The sequence below is a fragment of the Canis lupus genome, chromosome 3 (assembly GCF_003254725.2).
Source record: "Canis lupus dingo isolate Sandy chromosome 3, ASM325472v2, whole genome shotgun sequence".
NCBI classification, from domain to species: domain Eukaryota; kingdom Metazoa; phylum Chordata; class Mammalia; order Carnivora; family Canidae; genus Canis; species Canis lupus.
This window is the reverse complement of record NC_064245.1, coordinates 6420667-6430537: the sequence shown is the minus strand read 5'-3', so window position 1 is coordinate 6430537 and position 9871 is coordinate 6420667. Positions and strand designations below refer to the sequence as shown.

The 9871-nt window shown below is 37.6% G+C and overlaps 1 long non-coding RNA gene across 1 annotated transcript in view; it reads left to right on the top strand.

Annotated features, from left to right (window-relative positions):
• The first annotated feature begins 6704 nt into the window (after positions 1 to 6704).
• LOC125754793 (uncharacterized) overlaps positions 6705 to 9871 on the top strand; it is a 74778-nt gene continuing 71611 nt past the window's right edge. The window contains exon 1 of the long non-coding RNA XR_007409634.1: positions 6705 to 7249. This is a non-coding gene — a long non-coding RNA (uncharacterized LOC125754793). The remainder of the gene's footprint in view (positions 7250 to 9871) is intronic.

The following is a 9871-nucleotide window of genomic DNA, read 5'->3' as shown; positions in this document are numbered from 1 at the left end:
ACTTAAATACTCCAATGATATTATGAAATATGTGGACTTTTCTCATCTTTAATATATGTATATACTATTGTGAACCCAAAATTATTGACACAAAAATGAAATGAGCCATGTAATATTCATAACTTAAGTCTATATTTGAACTCTTCATAGCTAAACACAGCATTAAGATGTTGTCCAAAAGCTAACACTCAGATGGTTGCATAGTTGAGGTGTTTGGAGGTTATTTGGTTTTTAGGTATTGAATTTTTTAAAGTACTTATATGAATATTTCTATATGCTTTCATTTCTCTTGGAGAAATAGCTAGTACAGGAGTCAATGGATCTCACAGTAAGTGTTTTGTTGTTGTTGTTTTTTGTTTTCTTCTAAGAAATTGACATTGACATTTTACCAAAGTGGTCTACCACTGTGCATTCCTCCCAAAAATGTAAAAGATTTTCTTCACACTTTTCCAACACTTATCATAGTTTAAATTTATCCATTCTAATAAATACATAGTTTTCTCTTATTGTTGTTTTAATTTATACTTCCCAAATGACTGAGGATGTGTAGCATCTTTTAATGTGCTTATTTTCTGTCTATACATATTATTTGATAAAATGTTGAAATACTTTGCCAACTTTAATTGTTTTTTGGGTTTTTTTCTAATTAAGTTTTGAACAGACTTGAGCATTTGAGGATATTCACAATTTTCAAATATTTTCTCCCAATCCCTATTTTGTGTTTCTAGTCTCTGTGTTTTTTGGATAATGGAAGTTTTCATTTTGATGAAGACCAATTTGCCAACTACTTTTTTTAAAATAGATTGTGCTTTTGGTGCCATATCTAAGAAATTGATGCCTTTTGATAGATTACAAAGGTCTTCTACATTTTCTTCAAGAATTTTTACAGTTTATATTTTACTTTTAGAATTACAAAAGATTTTTAATTTATTTTTGTATATGATATGAAGTATGGATCAAAGACTTTTGTATATGAATATTCAGTGGTCCCCAAAACACTTATTCAACAAAACAATCCTTTCTCTAATGATTCGTATCACAAAATTTACACACATACCTGTATATATACAACATGCATTATGTATTACATGCAACACACATATATATAAAACATATTCATATATCATGCATGTAAATTATATATTATATATAAAGTTTCCTTAATAGCTACATATAGTTTCATTTAAGAATCAGTAAACTTAGCATGTTCACTTAATCAGAACTCTGCTCCATTATATGGAAAGTGAATCAGAAAATACCTATTTGTGTATATGCTGTATTCATTTTGCACTACTATGAACAAAGGAATATTTTTGCATAGTTATTAGTCCAAACTTACAAAAATTATGTGGAGTAGACATTATTACAGATATTAAAAAATATATTTGGTAATTAGAGATTACAAAGAAAGTGTTTAAAGTCATAGACCTTTTAAGTGGTGTAGGTAGAAGGCAAACCCAGATGCCCGATACTCCTTCTAGCACAGCCTATCATGAGGGATTCAATCATAGCATCAGTTAATTGACAACCACAATACAGTGTACTTTGGCCTAGAGCAGTTCTAAGATTGCTCGGATGAATCAGTATTTCCAATATTATTACTTTCATTCTTCAAAATATAATCACTTGTTTACCCTTTACCTACATAAGGAAAGTAAAGAAGAGAGAGGAAATAAATTATGAATTTTGATCAGAAAGTCTGCAAGTCAAACTACTAAAAAGCCAGAGGTGCCCAGGTGGCTCAGTCAATTAAGTGTCTGACTCTTGATTTCAGCTCAGGTCATGATCTCAGTGTCCTGGGATTGAGCCCCCTGTCAGACTCCATACTCAGCAGAGAGTCTGCTTAAGGACTCTCTTTCATTCTCTTCCTCTGCACCTTCCCCTGCCCACATGCTCTCTTTTATAAGTAAGTAAGTAAATCCTAAAAAAATAAGTAAATTGTAAAAAGCCAAACAAAATCCACTTCTTCCTCACTACAGAATTTTCTCTTAATGCAGACTGTAAAGTGATTCTTCTTAAATTTTAGGTACTTATGGCCTGACATAATAGAACTAGTTTAAGTGAACCTAACTGAATTTCTATACAAGTTTGATTTTCCCTGCAACATGAATGCCTTCCTGAATGATTCCATAGAAGCAACATGACTGACATTATGTATCCTGGAGAGATCAGCCATTCATTGATCAATGGCAGTGGTTTTGGCATACGGTCTCAGCCAGCACTTCGCCTCATTCCCAAAGCAGAGGTCATCTGGCAAAGTTCAGAGTCAAGAGGGACGATTGGCTCTGAGAAGCGTATCTGCTCCGGGCACTGGACTCTGCTCGAATCCCAGGTCATTCAGTGTACCGAGGCATGAAAGATATGTGTCAAAGTTTTAATGGCCAAAGCAAATATCTCTCAGTATTTTTCACTCCAAGTTTTTTTACAGAGAGGGAAACTTACAAGGACCTTGTAGTAGTAATTTCAATAAATCCTATGAAGATTTACTTTCAACATCTTGAGTTGAAGACTATATTCTAAACCACAGGGCCAACAAAACCTGAACTGTTCACGAATCTCTGCCCTATAATTATGGTAGTGTGACTCCAGTAATGACATGGATATGCATTTGATCTAATTTTCCTATAAAACATGTAAGAATATTAGATTCAATTCCATGGTTTTAAAGCTTCTGTAATTCCAGACACATTTTTCTATTCATCCATGTTTTGTGTTCAATTCAATACTCCAGGACAGAACATTGTACTAAATTAGAGAAATTCATTTATAAGCAATTACATACTCTCTCTGAGCCTTGGTTTCTTCACCTGAACTTCTAGATGATAAAGTATGACTTCAAACGGATGTTGTAAATATTCTAGAATGGTGTGGTAAGGAAATCAATACACTTCTCAATAAAACAACTACTTAACTGGTACAAACTAATTTTTTTTAAATGTAAGGTCTCTGGAAATTTTCCTAAGGACATATATAAAGTGTATATTTATTCAGGAAAATTTGCTAAATTTCATTAAGAATGTCAAGCATTTGAGCCATGCATTTGAGCCATGACATTGTACCTCATTACCCTCTTCCTAACCGTGTGAGAGAGTTCTAATGTGAATGTAGACTCTGGGCATGTGTGACCAAGAAGACACAAGATCCCAGTCTAGCCAGCTCCTAGGCTAGGGCTATGGTTAGACCCCGGAAAAGTTAGGCCACCAGAGTCTTTAGTCCTCTCCAGGTCTATATTTAGAAGTTCTATATACAGCGAGCTGTGTGCATGCTGAGCAACACCACAGCCATTGCTGAGGCCTGGGCTCGCCTGGACCACAAGTTTGACCTGATGTATGCCAAGCGTGCCTTTGTTCACTGGTATGTGGGTGAGGGCATGGAGGAAGGAGAGTTTTCTGAGGCCCGTGAGGACATGGCTGCCCTGGAGAAGGATTATGAGGAGGTTGGTGTGGATTCTGTTGAAGGAGAGGGTGAAGAAGAAGGAGAGGAATACTAAATACCATCCCTTTCAGCCCTGCAGCATGTCACACTCAGACCTTTAGCTTTCAACGTTAGCTGACAGGCATTAAAGCTTTCTGATTAGATTGTCTTCAGTTTTAACTGTGATCATGTCTTCTCCATGTGTACCTGTCACTTATTCCATCATGTCTCAAAGTAAAGGCTTTAAGAAAGAAAAAAAAAAAAAAAAAGAAGTTCTATAATAGACAAGCACAAATGAGAAGACTGGGGTTCCCTTCCCCCCACACAATTCCCAGTCCTAGGATAAGGGCTTCAAGAATACTGAGATCCCAGTCAAGTCCAAAACAGCTTGCCTTTAGAGTAGAGGATCCATGCCAGATGGGGCAAGCCAGGAAGATTAGAGGCTGTTACTACGCTGCTCCCTACTATCTCAATGCCTATCCTTAGAGCACTAGTGTCACTCAAGGAAAAGTGGGCCACTGCCCTCCCCTGCTAACAGCTTCAATAGAGTGGGGTGGAAGTTCTGCCCTGGGAGAGAAGCAAGCCATTACAGATGGGAAGATCTACAGCTCTGTCTTTAAAAATTGACTATGTAATCACTTCACTGGTTAAGCCTGTACTAGGGAGATGATTATTTGTAGGTGGGTGCATCCTAATTGATGCATTCTCGTTGGTAATCTATACAGGGTCACCTAGGTCTGTTTTTACTTTCTCCTTTAATAGCTAGCTATTTGGAAGATTTTTATAAAATTTAAAATATATTGGAAGGTACTATTTGACATGAAGTCACCATTGACTCTTCTGAATACCACGATACTTTCTTCCCCATCAGGTAATAGCTGTCTCATTCTTCTCATGAAAACCGAGGTCAATAACACTTGTGAGCATCGTAACTCCTTTCTTTGCCTCTTGATCTAGTTAGACGAGGAGGAAAATGACTGGCAGGTGGCTTTAGGTTTAGTGGAGCCCCTACTATGTCTTCTGACAGAAGGGTTATCCCTATTTGGGAACCAGGATTCTAGTCCATCAGAGCCAGAAATTGTGGGGAAGGTAAGCTCATGCTTCTCAGGGCAATCACAGGAAGGAAGGATAAACAGGGACTGTTCCTCTGCCCCTTGGAGACACAGCATTACACCAATCAGGGGCGTGGCATCAGTAAGTTAGTTTGTTTAAAGACTATACCACATCTAGAAGGTCAGCACTCTAATCCTATGGTACATCTAGTGGAATCACCCTTTGGCTCATCCTCTCACAGAACAAGCTATTGCACCTTCCAACCCCAACCACCAAGAAAGAGGCACATGACCAGTAGGTAGGTCTGCTTCATGGTGCCCATTACAGAAGGAAATATTACTTCAACTTATTCATTGGGTGTTTCAGAATGCTGTCACACCTGAGGGCACCCAGATCAGAATATAGAAGCAATATAACAAAACCTCTGATATAAGTAGCATGCCACATGGGCCATTGGACCAAAACAAATATGACTTTAAAGAACTTGGTGGTAGAAAAGATGCTGTGTGGAGTTTCTGCCAAGTTCTTTTTTTTTTTTAAGATTTTATTTATTCATTCATAGACTTTATTTATTCATTCATGAGAGACACAGAGAGAAGGTAGAGACATAGGAAGGCTCCTTGCAGGGATCCCAATGTGGGACTTGATCCCATTACTCTGGAATCACACCCTGGGTCAAAGGTAGACGCTCAACCACTGAGCCACCCAGGCAGCTCTGCCAAGTTCTTTATAATAACAATGTACACCTTATCACTAATGGTTGAGTACAGTCAGGAGGTCTCTGCTGTTCCAGAATTCTGTCTTTACCAGTAACAGCATCAAGTTAACTTCCACAGAAGATTTCCCTGCAATCACCTCTAGCCAATAGAGGTTGGCACTACTGAGCTTCTCAGCAATTGGTGGCCCCCTCACTAGTGCATTTTTTGTTGCTTTGGTGGAAGGATGGGCCTCTAGGCCCTCTTCAAAAACACAGTTGGGTTTTCTAGTCTCTATAATAAATCTGTTTTTTTTTAATTTTTAAAAATATTTTTATTTATTTATTCATAAGAGACATAGAGAGAGACAGAGAGAGGGGCAGAGACACAGGCAAAGGGAGAAGCGGGCTCCAGGCAGGGAGCCTGATGTGGGACTCGATTCTGGGACTCCAGGATCACGCTCAGGGCCAAAGGCGGGTGCTGAACCGCTGAACCACCCAGGGATCTCTAATAAATCTCTTTTAGTATGCTTCTATCTCTGAATATATTCCTCAATACTTCGTCAGGGCAGTGGCAGGATCTCCGCTGTATCAGCCATCATTGTACTCATACCCTGGCAGGATATTGAATACTGACGCTTAACTTCTGCTTATCCATGTTCCTATCACATCCTGGATGTTCACAATGTTCAAAGCTGTTTCCCATTTATGTTACTTTCACACTGTGCAGTACATAGCCAAGTCATCTCATTTCCTTTCAGGATTAGTCACTTAACTCCTGGATCATAAACAATATTTCTCCAGTTATACCATGTTGAAATTTGGCACTAGTTACCTAGAAGCATTTCAAGGCAGTGATTTCAGACCTTGACTAAGGTAAGTATTAGCTTGCACAAAATCGTGTAAACTCTGCATGATCGTGATCACGGTCGGGTCACTTAATCACTTTTGTAAGCTCAGAGGTTCCGGGGAAATCGAGAATTCTTAACTCAGTTAAAACATCTTAATTTTGCACTCAATTGTCTTAACACAGTTCTTAACTATGTCAGTGCACATATCCTTATCCCAGGCTCCTCCTCTAACCTTATCATTGAGCTTCCTTTAGCCTCAGAGACTTGACCATGCTCTATAGTTAGCTTTATCTAGAGCATCTCTCTTCTTACAATCAGAGCTTGAGTGTGAATTTGAGCACAGACTTGTCTTTTGATGCAGGAGATCAAGGTCTCTTTACAGTGTGTTAGAAATTCTTTAACTTTTACACCATGTTTCAGATAATAGCTGGTTGACCTGAGCTCATTATTTTCTTCCGTAAGTGCTTCAGAGGTACTTAGAAACAAATAACTAACTCCACATCCCTTATTATCACCACTGTCTGCATATCTCTCCACTGCTAGACGTATCATAGAAGTCATGGATCCTCTAACATATGTATCCGATCCCAACCTGTCACATGTGAGAGTTGCAGTAATTGTGATGCCATAGCCCACTGAGACGCATCATAACCCACTTACCACCAGTAATGTAATCCTTGTTGTCATCCTGATAGAAAGTTATTGAATTTCTAAATCTTATCCTGAAAAACTGCTTCTATAATCCCCATGACTGTTAATAGCCATTTCCAGTTTGGTTTCTGCTAGAAGAAGACCCTTAGGCAAGTAGGATTTGATGCAAGTAACTTTAATAAAAGATCATCCTTTAAAAAAGTTTTATGGAAAAAAATAAATAAAAATGTGTTATGGAAAAGAAGAAGGAAAACAGAAAGGGAAATGCGGGTAATAGAGGATGTCTTATTGTCAGCTTATCACCAGAGGCAACATGTTCTTCAACCACTGAAGAACTCAGAGCCAATGAAAACCATGGACTTCAGAATGATCCAAGTGGAAGGGCAAAAAACAGTAACAACAACAAAACTAGGATGATTTCTATCAAGCATATATGAAAGTCTGCTCTTTGGGGCTTATTTATTTCTCCTACATTCAACTTACTACGTGCATAGGCAGAGAAGACTTCAGAAGACTTCTCAAAACGCTTTCAGGAGAAGAGAAAGAGACGCTGGTAGTGAACAGGTGGCCAGAATGCACTGAAATGGTAAAGCACAGAGGAACGGGGGAGGTACCAGAAGTATCTGTTGCATTTATAGTCTATTTGAATCTTTTCATGTATTCCCCTCTTTCTTTTTCATTTTATTTGTTTTCTCATCCTATACTCCATATTAACTATTGAGTTTTCAAGGTTATACACTCTTGTAATTGAATCTCTCTCATACGCTCTTGCAATTGAATCTTTATTTCTGAAATAATTTTCCCATCAATCTGTTTCCTAAATTCTTACCACTTATGTTTCCTGTGTTTTCTAGATACCACCTCTTGTTGTTTGTTAATCTGAGCACATATATTTGCTTTGAGATATTTTATCATACCTGTAATTGCTTCATTAACTTTCCAAGTTCATGTTGGATTGTTGTGGCACAACATTCCTGTATTTTGTGATAAATTTTATATGATTTTGTTTTTACTATTGATAAAAATTGATGCTTTTTTCTGCATGTGATTTTTATATACATGCTGCAGTTTGATTTTATATTTTTAATACTTGAATAAGTTGGGGTTTTGATCACTTATCAGCGGACAGACCTCATAATACTTTCTACCACATAGTTTCAATTAATATGTAAGTTGAAGGTTTTTTTGTTAGTATGTTTATTTTTTTCTTATTCAATTTGCTTTTCAATATGGCTTATAGGAAGAGAAGTAGTTGGATTCAGATCCAGAATCTGTAATTAATTTAAGTTTTGTTTGTTTCCTGTTTTGTTTTGTTTACTTCTATAGGACTGTCAGCAAGTTACATAACCTCAGCCAGCCTCCATTTCCACTCTATAACATGATATTAACAGCACTATACAATAATAATGGCTATTATTTGGGGCATTTATTAAGAGCCAGCTGCTGTGCTAAGCACTTTGCTGACATCACCATATGCATAAAATGAGGATAATAATGCGCACCTGCTCTGATTCTTCTGCACCTTCAGGAATTCCCTACAGTGGTAACATCTTACCTAGCTATCGCACAATATCACAACCAATTGGATCACAAAGGGACATGTATAACATCCATCATTCTTAGTCACACTCAACCAACCTTTCCATGCTGTGTGTATTTAGTTCCATATGATTTCATAACATGTAGATTTTTGTCACAACTGCCACAGTGAAAATACAGAACAGCTCCATCACAATGTTCCCTTGTGCTGTCCAGTTTTGGCACCACCACTTCCCTCCGTCTCTGTACCCTAACTCCTAGGAACAGCTAATGTGTTCTCCATCTCTATGCTTTGTCATTTCAAGACCGTTACATGAATGCATTGTACAGCACGTAACCTTTGAGATTGGCTTTTATCATTAAGCATAATTAAGTTGAGATCCATCAAAATTATAGTGGCTATTGATAGCTGTTCCTTTCTGTTGCTGAATGGTGTTCTGTGATATGAATGATTTAACACAGTTTTTTAAACCTTTCATTTCACTCTTGATTGGAATATCAGTATATTTATTTTGGGTCAATTTCATATTACAATGTTATTTTTAACTATTGGAGTATACATTTTCCACTTCGTTAGATCTTCTAAAGTCTCTCACGAAGGAGATTATCAACTCATGATGTTTTCAAATTCCGGTCGTGACATTTGGTTTGTTTTCCTTTAGCTAAACCATTACCTTCATAGGTAGTGTGGGTACCTTACACCAACAAAATAATCTTAATTTCTTCTTCCCATTCTTTGTGTCATTGCTCATTTGTTTCATTTCTATGTAAGCACACGTAAGCATATATATAAACACACACAAGCTATATGTATAAGTGTGCATAATTCAATACATTGTTGCTGCTATTTTGAACAAACCTAGATCAAATTTAGATCAATTAAAAATAAAGAAAACAAAAGTCTTTACTTTACCTTCATTATTTTTCCTTCAATATTCTTTCTTATGTAGATCTGAGTTTCTGACCTTTATTATTTGTCTTCTCCCTAAAGAACTTCTAACATTTCTTGCAATACTCTCTGCTGGCAACAAATTCCCTCAAGTTTTGTCTCAGAAAGTCTATTTCTCCTTCATTTTTCAAGGATAATTATGAAGAGTTGGTGGGTTTTTTTCTCTACTTTTTAAATAGTTTACCCTACTCTCTTTTGGCCTGCCAGTTTTTAAGAAGTCAGATGTGGGGGCACCCGGGTGGCCTGTCAGTTAAGCACCGGCCTTCAGCTCAGGTCATGATCCCAGAGTCCTGGGTTGGAGCCCCACATTGGGCTCCCTGCTCCACAGGGAGTCTGCTTCCCCCTCTCCTTCTGGCTGCTGCTTCCCCTGTTTGTGCTCGCTCTCTCTTTCTGTCAAATAAATAAAAATCTTTTATAAAAGGGACATCTGCACGGCTCAGTGGTTGAGCGTCTGCCTTTGGCTCAGGTCGTGATCCCAGAGTCCCAGGATCCAGTCCCACATTGGGCTCCCTGCATGGAGCCTGCTTCTCCCTCTGCCTGTGTCTCTGCCTCTCTGTGTGTCTCATGAATAAATAAATAAAATCTTAAAAAAAAAAAAAAGTCAGATGTGATTTTTTTTTTTTTTTTTTGTCAGATGTGATTCTTATTTCTGTTCCTTTACAGGTAAGATGTTTCCTTCCACCTCTTTGGCTTCCTTCAGGAATTTTTGCTTATTTCTGA